The following is an 11,733-nucleotide window of genomic DNA, read 5'->3' on the forward strand; positions in this document are numbered from 1 at the left end:
AATATTTCTTTGGGGGGTAATTTTGGCCCAGTGTCACATGGTGGCAGATCAACTGATATGAGTTATTTACACTCTTTATTTATCTCCTTTTAGTGTGAATTTTCACACGCGTTTTGCTGCAAATATATTAACATGTCTGATGGTGAGGGGGCTGTCTCAGGCCCCTGGGAGTGTTACGTAAAATATAGCATTAGCTCAGAATTACCTTTCTAAAATTGGAACAATTCTGAGTTCTGAAATGCATCTGTCCCCACGGATTTTCAGCTAAGGGATTGTGGACCTCTAATTGGGCATGCTGCCAAACCTAGATTCATCTTAATTACTTGTTCAACATTTATTTAATGGTTTGGGGAAGAAACTCATTTTCCATTACAATAAAAAAAAATAGAGAATGGGGGTAATTTACCAAGTCCCTTTTGTTAATCATATGCTATTTTTAGGGTCGTGTGTGTATGCGTATGTGACCGAGTATGTGTCCATGTGAGGTTGTGTCTCTTTGTATGTGTTACAGTATTGCTGTGCATGTGTGTGTGTGCATATGTGGGTCTGTGCAAGAGTTTGTGTGTGTGAAGGCGTGTTTGATCATGTCTGTGTGTGTGAGCGTCTAGTTGTGTTCTCTACAAAATTACCGAGAAATTTTGCGCCGTCAAGCGATACCTTGTATTTCCACTAGAGGTCGCCTGTCTGCTTTGGCCAGAAGAAATGTAAAACTACATTTTTTGCCATTTAATCCGGAAATTGTTGATTCTTGCAGAGATGTGTCAGGGACAGTTAGCTCAGGCTCAGCTCAGCTGCTCATAGAGCAGAGGTTCTCAAACTTGTTGCTCTCGGGATTTTTTTTTACATCCTTAAAAATTATTTGAGGACACCAAAGAGCTCTTGTGTATTTGAGTTGTATCTATTAATAGTATTAAATTAAAACTGAGAAGTTCAAAGGGTGCCTAGCTGGCTCAGTCGGTGGAGCCAGCGGCTCATGATCTCAGGGTTGTGGGTTCGAGCCCCATGCTGGGTATGGAGATTACATAAAAATAAAATCTTAAAAAAAAAAACCCTGAGAAGTTCAAAAATTTATTTATGGAGTAATTTAAAAATAACCATAATAAATTCATTGCATTTTTGGTAAATATTTTATTGTGGTAAAATGTACGTAACATAAAATTTACCATTTTAAACATTTTAGGGGTACAGTTAATGGTATGAAGAACATTTCCTTTGCTGTGCAGGCATCACTACCATTCCTTTCCAGAATGTTTCCATCTTCCCAAACTGAAACTCTGTACCTATCGAACAATACTCCCCATTCCCACCCCCCCACCTTCCTCAACCCTAGGTAACCTCTAGTCTACTTTCTGCCTCTGAGAATTTCCCTGTTTCTTGTGCCTCCTGTAAGCGGAATCTTCCAATATTTGTCCTTTTGTATCTGTCTTGTTCCACTTAACATCATGTGGTCGAGTTTCATCCATGCTGTATCATGTGTCAGAATTTCCTCCTTTTCTAAGGCCAAGTAATATTCCATTGAATGTATCTATCACATTTGGCTTATCCATATTCATCTGTTTTTGTTTTGTTTTGTTTTTTGTTTTGTTTTTGAGAGAGAGCATGAGCAAGGTGGGGGGAGAGGGAGAGAGAGAATCTAAGCAGACTCCACGCCCAGCATGGAGCCTGACGCGGAGCTCGATCCCATGACCTCAAGATCATGACCCTGAGCCAAAATCAAGACTCAGACACTTAACTGACTGAGCCACCCAGGTGCCCCAATCCACTCATCTGTCGATGGGCATTTGGAAACTCCTTGCATTTTAACGTAAATAACATTTTAAATGAAAAGTCTATGTTGGGGCACCTGGGTGGCTCAGTTGGTTAAGTGTCTGCCTTCAGCTCAGGTCATGATCCTGGGATCGAGCCCCGCATTGGGCTCCCTGCTCTGTGGGGAGCCTGCTTCTTCTTCTCTCTCTGCCTGTCGCTACCCCTGCTTGTGCTTTCTCTCTGTCAAATAAATAAATAAAATCTAAAAAAAAAAGTGCTGTGTTTTCCAAAATAAAAAATTTAATGAGAAGAGTGGCCTTGTTTCACATTTTTGAGAATATTTAATGTCTAGCTCAAGAGAAGACAAGTGGATTCTCAAAGCTGTTCTGCATTCGATGTATTGCAATGTTATCAGGCGTCTAGCCTCTGGAAAAATCTGGGTGAAGTCCAGCCAAGTCATGGGAAGTCCCGAGCATGGGCTTTTCAAGCCTGTTAACCCTCCAACCACAACGTCCTGAAACTTATGTGGTTGTAAAACTGCCTTTAGTCATCCAGGTCATGTACATTTAACATCTGGTGCTGGGTACAATTTCTTACAACGTTCCCAGCACTGTCTTGCTATGTGGCCTAAGGATCATAAATAAAATAATCTGGTGGTCACATAGTCATGCTGCAACTATGTAATGATGGTGAGTCCGTGGATACACTGCTGGTAATGTATCCGTTCCCTCATCAGGTGATTAAGAACGAAAACCTGTACACATACTGATGTTTATTTAGCACATGCATCTGGGGGTTGGCTGAGGGTCAGCTGATTGTGCTTGGAAGGCCTGCTTCTCCCTCTCCACTCCCCCTGCTTGTGTTCCCTCTCTCGCTGTGTCTCTCTCTGTCAAATAAATAAAAAAATCTTTTAAAAAAATAAAAAAGATTTTATTTGTTTATTCGAGAGACAGAGAGCATTAGAGAGAGAGTGCGTAAGCAAGGGGAGCTGCAATGGGAGAGGGAGAAGCAGACTCCCCACTGAGCAGGGAGCCCAACACAGGGCTCGATCCCAGGACCCCGGGATCATGACCTGAGCTGAAGGCAGACGCTTAACCGACTGAGCCACCCAGGTGCCCTGGGCTTGCTTTCTCCTTAGATTTATGTAAAAGGATAGGGTCACAGTTGTCCATCAGTGTCACAAGTAAAACAAAAAAAATTGGCCAGCCCCCCCCCACATATGCCCTTTGCACTGTGATTTTGTAGTTGCTCTTCTCAATTTTGGAAGTCAGTTTCCCCAACCCTTGAATTTGGGCTGGACTTGACCAATAGAATGTGACGGAAGGGATGTGGTGTCAGTCTCGAGTCTAGGTCTCAAGAGTCTGTGTCTTCTGTTTGTTCTCTTAGAAAGTGTCCACTGTCATGGAAATCAGCTTAGGTTTATCTGCTGGAGGATGAGAGACTGCACCAAGGAGATCTAAGTTACCCAGCTGATATCCCGCCAACTCCTGGAGACAGAGCCACCTGCCCAACCACAGCTGATGGTGTATGTATGGATGAGCTCATCCAAGACCAAAAGACCCATCCAGCTGACCCACAGACCTGTGAGCAACAACAAAGGTATTCTTTCTTTTTTTTTTAAAGATTTTTATTTATTTATTTGACAGAGAGAGAGACACAGCGAGAGAGGGAACACAAGCAGGGGGGGAGTGGGAGAGGGAGAAGCAGGCTTCCCGAGGAGCAGGGAGCCCTATGTGGGGCTCGATCCCAGGACCCCGGGACCATGACCTGAGCTGAAGGCAGACGCTTAACGACTGAGCCACCCAGGTGCCCCAACAAAGGTATTCTTTTTTTTTTTTTTTTTAAAGATTTTTTATTTATTTGAGAGAGAGAATGAGAGAGAGCACATGAGAGGGGGGAGGGTCAGAGGGAGAAGCAGACTCCCTGCCGAGCAGGGAGCCCGATGCGGGACTCGATCCCGGGACTCCAGGATCATGACCTGAGCCGAAGGCAGTCGCTTAACTAACTTAGCCACCCAGGCGCCCCCAAAGGTATTCTTTTAAGCCATTAATATTTGGGGATATTTATTACATAGCTCTCTTAGTCCATTAGGGCTGCTATAACAAATTACCAAAGACTGAGCCGCTAAAACAACAAATATTTATTCTCATGGCTCTGGAGGCTAGAAGTCCATGGACAAGATGCCAGCAGATTCCCGCGTCCTGGTTTGCAGATGGCCACTTCTCATGGTGTCCTCACATGGCAGAAAGAGTGAGAGCCCCCGAGGTCCTGTATGTAAGGGCGCTGACCCTGGGGCTCCTGACTGGCTCAGTCAGTGGAGCACGCAGCTCCTGATCTTAGGGTTGTGAGTTCGAGCCCCATGTTGGGTGAGAGGATGACCTAAAAAATAAAATTTGGGGGCACCTCGGTGGTTTAGTTGGTTGAGGTCTGACTCTTTGTTTTGGCTCAGGTCATGATCTCAGGGTCGTGGGATGGAGCCCTGCATTGGAATCTGCTCTCAGCGGGGAGTGTGCTTGAGGATTCTCTCCCTCTCCCTCTGCTCCTCCCCTTGCCCGTGCACGCACTCTCTCTCAAATAAATTAAATCTTCAAATAATAAATAGAATCTTAAAAAAAATAAAGGCACTGATCCCATTCATGAGGGTTCAACTCTCATGATCTAATCACCCCAAGTCCCTGCTTCCTAATTCTGTCACACTGGAGCATAAGGTTTTACCATACGAATTTTGGGGGGACACAAATATTCAGTGTATAACAACAATAGTTAACTGATACACTGTGGGCTCTTCATAGCTCCTCTTAGTGCGACAGTAAAGGTCTTCAGAGCAATGCACAGAGCCTGAGAAATCTCTTTGTCGTCTGTCCTTGCTGCCCAGGACGCCTGGGGCTCGGGACTGTGGGTGACTGAAAAATTTCCTTCCTGGCAGAAGACAGAAGCAACGTAGATGAACACTTAGGAAGTGCTTGCACTGAATTTGATAAGGAACAAGGGGTGCATCTCTTGCTATCTGCTTTCTGTTTGACCGTGTTCTGATGTCCACATTCATTGTGATAAGAAGAATCAAATGTGGTTTCTGTCAAGAGAGAAGGGGCAGCTGTAATCCTGGCAGCTCTTAAGGCAAATTGTCAGACAGGGGCAGGGAGGCAACAGAGGGGACAGTGAAGGTGGGAGGGTGGTGGGAGCTGAGTGGGCACTGAGATATGGGGGGGGCTGTGGCACCTTGGGTAGTGGGGAGTCTCTGAGGCCAAATGTGAAAGAGAAATGGAGGTGCAAAGAGATGTTAAGAGATGGAGAGATGGAGGGTCGCCTGGGTGGCTCAGTTGGTTGAACGTCTGACTCCTGATTTCAGCTCAGGTCATAATCTCAGGGTCCTGGGTTCGAGCCCCGCATCAGGTTCCCTGCTCAGCGGGGAGTCTGCTTCTCCCTCTCCCTCTGCTGCTCCCCCTGCTCATGTGTGCACTCTCTCTCGCAAATAAATAAATAAAATTTTTTTTTAAAAAAGAGATGGAGAGATGGATGGAGAGAAGTGGAGGGACAGAGGTCCCGAGAGAGACAGAACGCTTGCGGGGTTAAGAAGGAGGGAGACTGAAGGAAGGAGCAGAGGAAGGGCTGGGATATGGAAAAGAGAAGCCGTGAGGGGCTGAGGAGGAGAGAAACAGAGAACAGAAGCTCAGGAGGAAGATGGGAGACTGAGAAGTGGAGAGGTGGGGGAAGGGAAAGAGGAAGAGATGGAGTGAAGACAGAGAGGGGGCTGAACATGCCAAGATAGAAGGAAGAAGGACAGATGGTGGTTGTGAGGGCATGAGGCTGGAAGGGCCTGAGTTCCCTGGAAGTGGCTCAGAGACACCAAGAGAGTGAGGGTCAGAGGGTATGGAGAGCTCCCCCAGAGGCTGGGTGAAGGAGAGACGGGGAGGTGGGGGGAACCAAGGGAGAGGCAAGGACACCAAGAGACAGTGGCACAGAGCAGGGAAGCGGTCAGGGGCCGGAGGAAGACATGGATGGAGGAGGAACAGGAGGCTGGATGGTGGACAGAGGCCAAGGAGAGAGGGATCGAGAGAAGGAAATGCCGAAATCCGGGCTGACTTAGAGGAGGGGAACTCACTAAGAAGAGAGGGGCCAAGAATTCTGAGAAAGAGACAAGAAGGTGGTGTGCAATTAGCCCTGGAGAGAGCCAAACCAAGAAATGGAGAGCGTCCGGTGGCTGGGAAGAGAACAGGCACTGCAGGGAAGTGGAGAAGAGAGAGAAAGAGGGAGACAAGGAAACTGAGGCAGGGGAAGACCTGGGAGGTGGTTGATATCCGGGTTTGGGGGTGGAAAGAAAGCTAAAGATGGAACCAAATGGAGATGAAGCCGCGAGAATTCTGAGAGGCGCAGAAGCTGAGAGACGCCCAGACAGGAGCGTCTGTTGCTCGTCCCTTTTGTGTTTGGTGACTTACAGAACCCAGAAGAGCTGTTATCATCAGGTTCATGACTTATCATAGGGCAAGGAGAGAGGTTTGAGTCAGCCGAGGGGAAGTGTGTGCAGGGCAGCATCCGGGAGAGAGCAGGCACGAGCTTCTGCTTGTCTGTCCCCATGGAGTCTTAGGGACAGCGCTCACTTTTCCTGGCAACCTTATGTGACCACACACACATGGTGTATTGCCAACCAGGGAGCTCCCCTGAGCCTTGGTGTCCAGGGCTTTTGTTGGGGGGTCAGTTACCCAGGCATGGAGCCCTAGGGGACCATGCTTCTGCCTACCACCCCTACAGTGGGCTACAGCTTTGCCAGAAAAGGGAATGGTCTATATGTGCACCATGATGGAGGTCCAGAGCATCATATGGAATGAAAGAAGCCCCTCCTGGGTGAGTCTATGCACACGTATGAAATTCTAGGAAATGCAAACTAATCTCTTGGGCTGGAAGGCAGAGCGGTGCTTTGCAGAGGGCAGAGGGTGGAGGGAGGTATTGATTACAGAGAAGTGCAAAGAACCTTCTGGGCATTATGGAAATGTTTGTTAATTTGATTGCCGTGATGGTTTCACATACATATTTCATTCTCGAGACTTGCTGTTTATAGCACGTCAATTATGCTTTAATAAAGTTGTAAAAAATAGCACATAGTAACTCTGTTATATACTCTGACGGATTTAGCAAGAGACTAATTAGGTGTCTTACTTCAGTTTTGCATCCTCAGCTTTTGCTCATTTGCCACAAGCACCAGTCATTTAAAAAGCTTTATTATGGGGGGCGCCTGGGGGGCGGCGCAGTCAGCTGAGCATTGGACTCTTGGTTTCAGCTCAGGTCATGATCTGAGGGTCCTGAGATCAAGCCCTGTATCTGGCTCTGTGCTCAGCAGGGAGTCTGCTTGAAGATTCTCTCCCTCTGCCCCCACTCAAATGAATAAATCTTAAAAAAAAATAGATAAAAAGCTTTATTATGGTAAGGTGTTTTGCATTTGATCATGACATTCTGACAGCAACCCTTAGCACTATATCTTCTTTCCCTCATTTTATAGATGTGGGATGGATGCAGAGGGGTCAGAAACATGTCCAGTCACATACGAGGGTTTATCTGCCTGAAAAGACCTCTGTGAATTTGGAATTCTTTTTTTAAAAATTGAGGTAAAATTGACCTATCACATGTTAGTTTCAGCCGTGCAACATAATGATTCAATACTTGTATATACTGCAAAATGATCACCACAATAAGTCTAGTTAACATCTGTCACCATATGTAGTTAACAAAAAAAATTTTTTTTCTGGTGATGAGGACTGTTACGATCTACTCCATTAGCAGCTTTCAAATCTACAATCTATTATTATTGTTATTATTTTAAGATTTTATTTTTGAGTAATCTCTGCACCCTATGTGGGACTTGAACTCACAACTGTGAGATCCAGAGTCACATGCTCTACAGACTGAGCCAGCCAGGAGCCCCTACAATATACTATTATCTATTTTACTCACAGTGCTGTACATTGAATCCACGTGACTTACATATTTTATCACTGGAAGTCTGTACCTTTTTTTAAAAATATATTTTTATTTATTTATTTGACAGAGACATAGCAAGAGACGGAACACAAGCAGGGGGAGTGTGAGAGGGAGACAGAGGCTTCCCGCTGAGCAGGGAGCCCGATGCGGGGCTCGACCCCAGGACCCCGGGATCATGACCTGAGCCGAAGGCAGATGCTTAACTGACTGAGCCGCCACCCAGGCATCCCCCAAATTTACACTCCATAGCAGTTTTCCATAGGGGCTGCACCAGTTTACATTCCTGCCAACATAGCACGAGGGTTCCCTTTTCTCCACATCCTGGCCGACTCTTGTTATCTCTTGTCTTTTTGTTATTAGCCATTCTAACACGTGTGAGGTGGGATCTCATTGTGGTTCTAACTTGCATTTCTCTAATAATTAATGATGGAGCATCTTTTTCATCTACCTGCTGGCCATCGGCGGGAGACACGTCTATTCAGATCCTCTGTTCATGTCATTTCTTTTTCTTTCTTTCTTTTCTTTCTTTCAACAGAGAGAGAGAGAGCAAGAGAGGGAACACAAGCAGGGGGAGTGGGAGATGGAGAAGCAGGCTTCCCGCAGAGCAGGGAGCCCGATGCGGGGCTCGATCCCAGTACCCTGGGATCATGACCTGAGCTGAAGGCAGACGCTTAAGGACTGAGCCACCCAGGCGCGCCGGGAGGTTTTATATAATACACAGTATATGCATTCTACTACCAGCCTAGAATCGGCAAATTTTTTAAAAAATTATTTATTTGACAGAGAAAGAGGGAGCACAAGCAGGGGGAGTGGGAGAGGGAGAAGCAGGCTCCCCGATGAGCTGGGAGCCGGATGTGGGGCTCGATCCCAGGACCCTGAGATCAATGACCTGAGCCGAAGGCAGACGCTTAACGACTGAGCCACCCAGGCGCCGCACCTCTGTTCATGCCTTAATCGTGGTTTGTGTTTTGCTATTGAGTTATAGGAGTTCTTTATATATTTTGGATATTAACCTCTTATCAGATATATGATTTGCAATTTTTTTTCTCCCATTCAGTAGGTTGCTGTTTCATTTTGTTGATGGCTTCTTTTGCTGTGCAGAAGCTCTTTAGTTTGATGTAGTCCCCCTTGTTGATTTTTGCTTTTGTTACCCTTGCTTTTGGTGTTGTTACCATGCTCTCTTACTGTTTTAATTTTTTACTCTCATCTTCTATTGAGTATATCAATTATTTTTTGGCTATTACGTTGAAAGTTTCTTTAAGATTTTATTTTTTTAATAAATAATCTCTACCCCTAACGTGGTGCTTGAACCTATAACCCCGAGATCAAGAGTCGCATGCTCCACCAACTGAGTCTGCCGGGTGCCCCTTGAAAGTTTCAATATAATCCCTTTAATGATCCCCCTAACTTACTGAGGGGCAATACTAATACTTACCTCTTTCTTATCAGTTTTTTTTAAAGATTTTATTTATTTGACAGCGAGAGACACCGTGAGAGAGGGAACACAAGCAGGGGGAGTGGGAGAGGGAGAAGCAGGCTTCCCGTGGAACAGGGAGCCTGACGCGGGGCTCGATCCCAGGACCCTGGGATCATGACCTGAGCCGAAGGCAGATGCTTAACCAACTGAGCCACCCAGGCACCCCTTACTTATTTATTTATTATTTTTTATTTATTTATTTTTAAAAAGATTTTATTTATTTATTTGAGACAGAGAGAATGAGAGAGAGAGAGAGAGCACATGAGAGGGCGAGGGTCAGAGGGAGAAGCAGGCTCCCTGCCGAGCAGGGAGCCCGATGTGGGACTCGATCCAGGGACTCCAGGATCATGACCTGAGCCAAAGGCAGTTGCTTAACCAACCCAGCCACCCAGGCGCCCCTCAGTTGTCTTTAAACTTGATAGTTTTTTTTTTTAAAGATTTTATTTATTTATTTGAGAGAGAGAATGAGAGAGAGAGAGAGCATGAGAGGGGGAGGGTCAGAGGGAGAAGCAGACTCCCTGCCGAGCAGGGAGCTCGATGCGGGACTCAATCCCGGGACTCCAGGATCATGACCTGAGCCAAAGGCAGTCGCTTAACCAACTGAGCCACCCAGGCGCCCCTAAACTTGATAGTTTTACCTTACTTTTCTTTGAGCATTGATTTAGAGGTGAAGCAGAGAAACTGATTTCTATTCGTCAAAAAAAAAATGTGGATAGAAAGTGAATTACTGCTTCTGACCAGAGCAGATACAATTTTCTGGTAAAAAAAACAAATCATCAAGGGTCATCCATGTGTGATAGACAGTGTGGATGCCTCTCCCCACTGAGGGGCTGACGGTTTCCAGCACATGGGCAGCCTCTCAGCTCAGCTTTTTCTGCCATCACTTAATTTATTTGGACTTCAGGTGCGGCCCCCAAAGTGGGAGGAGTTTACAATCTCCCAAGTTGGGGCAACCCATACCCAAAGCAGGATAGGAGTGAGGGCATCAATGCCCATCAATGCCCAGCCTCCCCGTCTTTCCGTGGGAAGATCCTGGGGCATGTTCTGCCTGGTTCCTCATAGGGTCCCCGGCAGGATTGAGCCCCAGGTGCCCACAACTGTTACCCAGGTGATTAACACACCCATTTTTGGCCTTTCCCCCTTCCCTTGGGCTCCATTCTCTACTTCTTCACTCCTGCTGCCTGAGATCAACCCCCACATAAACTACCGCCACCCAAATCATTGTCTCAGTCATTTTCTCTGCTTTTGGGGAAATGCAAGCAAAACTGTGAATCCTCTCCATATCTTGTTCTATTTTCATTCTTCTCATGTGCTTCCCCCGCCCCTTTTTCATACTTGCTCTTCTTCTTGGTGGGGGGAGGAGGTGCATGTTAAATAGTTTAAAATTAGAGAATAATATAAATTGTTTATTTCCAAGAAAACGTCTCTGCCTTCATTTCAGATTTTCAGCTGATTGCAAATGTATGCACCCATGGGGTGCCTGGCTGCCTTAATCACAAGAGCATATGACTCTTGATCTTGGGGTTGTGAGTTCGAGCCCCATGCTGGGTGTAGCAATTACTTAAAAATAAATAAATAAACTTAAATAATGTATGCACCCATGACCAAACACAATAGAGACAGACCCTAAAAAGGACAAGTCTTAAAACATCTCCACAGGAGGACAGCATCTACGTAGTGAGGGCAGAATAGGAAACTTGACCAGTTTCTCCCAGGGATGCTCTAGTGCAGCGCTTCTTAGTCTTTAAGTTGTCCAGGAAGCACCCGGGCCTCTTGTTAAAATACAGGTTATAGGGGCACCTGGTTGGCTCAGTCGGTTGAGCATCCGACTTGGTTTCAGCCAGGTCATGATCTCAGGGTCTTGAGATCGAGCCCCACATCAGGCTCCACACTAAGTGCAGAGTCTGCTTGAGATTCTCTCCTTATGCCCCTCCCCACACTCTCTTGCTCTCTCTCTCTCTCAAATAAATAAATAAATCTTGAAAAAAATACAGGTTATAATTAAACAGGGCAGAGCCTGAGATTCTGCATTTCTTGCACACCCAGAAGATGCAGGTGCTGGGGACTGGGGACTGCACTTTGGGGAATGAGGGGCTTAAAGTTGGGGGTAAAGATGGATAACCTAAAGAGGTACCACCCCACCTCACCTGACCTGACCCATTTCCCCTCATTCCCCCCAAACTTGATTTAGGATCTTTACTTTATTATTTATTTATTTATTTTTAAGAATATATTAATTTATTTGAGAGAGAGCACTCATGATGGTGGGGGACAGAGGGAGAGGGAGAAGCAGACTCGCTGCTGAGCAGGGAGCCCCGATGTGGGACTGAATCCAGGCCCCCGGGATCATGACCTGAGCCAAAGGCAGACGCTTAACCAACTGAGCCACCCAGGCGTCCCTAAAGATTTTATTTTTAAGTGATCTCTCCACTCAATGTGGGGCTCGAACTCACAACCCCAAGATGGAGAGTTGCACACTCCACCAACTGAAGTGGGCTGATAGCAGTTTTTTTAGTAACCGTCCCAAACTGGAAATG

This window comes from Mirounga leonina, unplaced genomic scaffold (assembly GCF_011800145.1).
Source record: "Mirounga leonina isolate KUSES-001 unplaced genomic scaffold, KU_Mleo_1.0 Mir_376, whole genome shotgun sequence".
Classification (NCBI taxonomy): Eukaryota; Metazoa; Chordata; class Mammalia; order Carnivora; family Phocidae; genus Mirounga; species Mirounga leonina.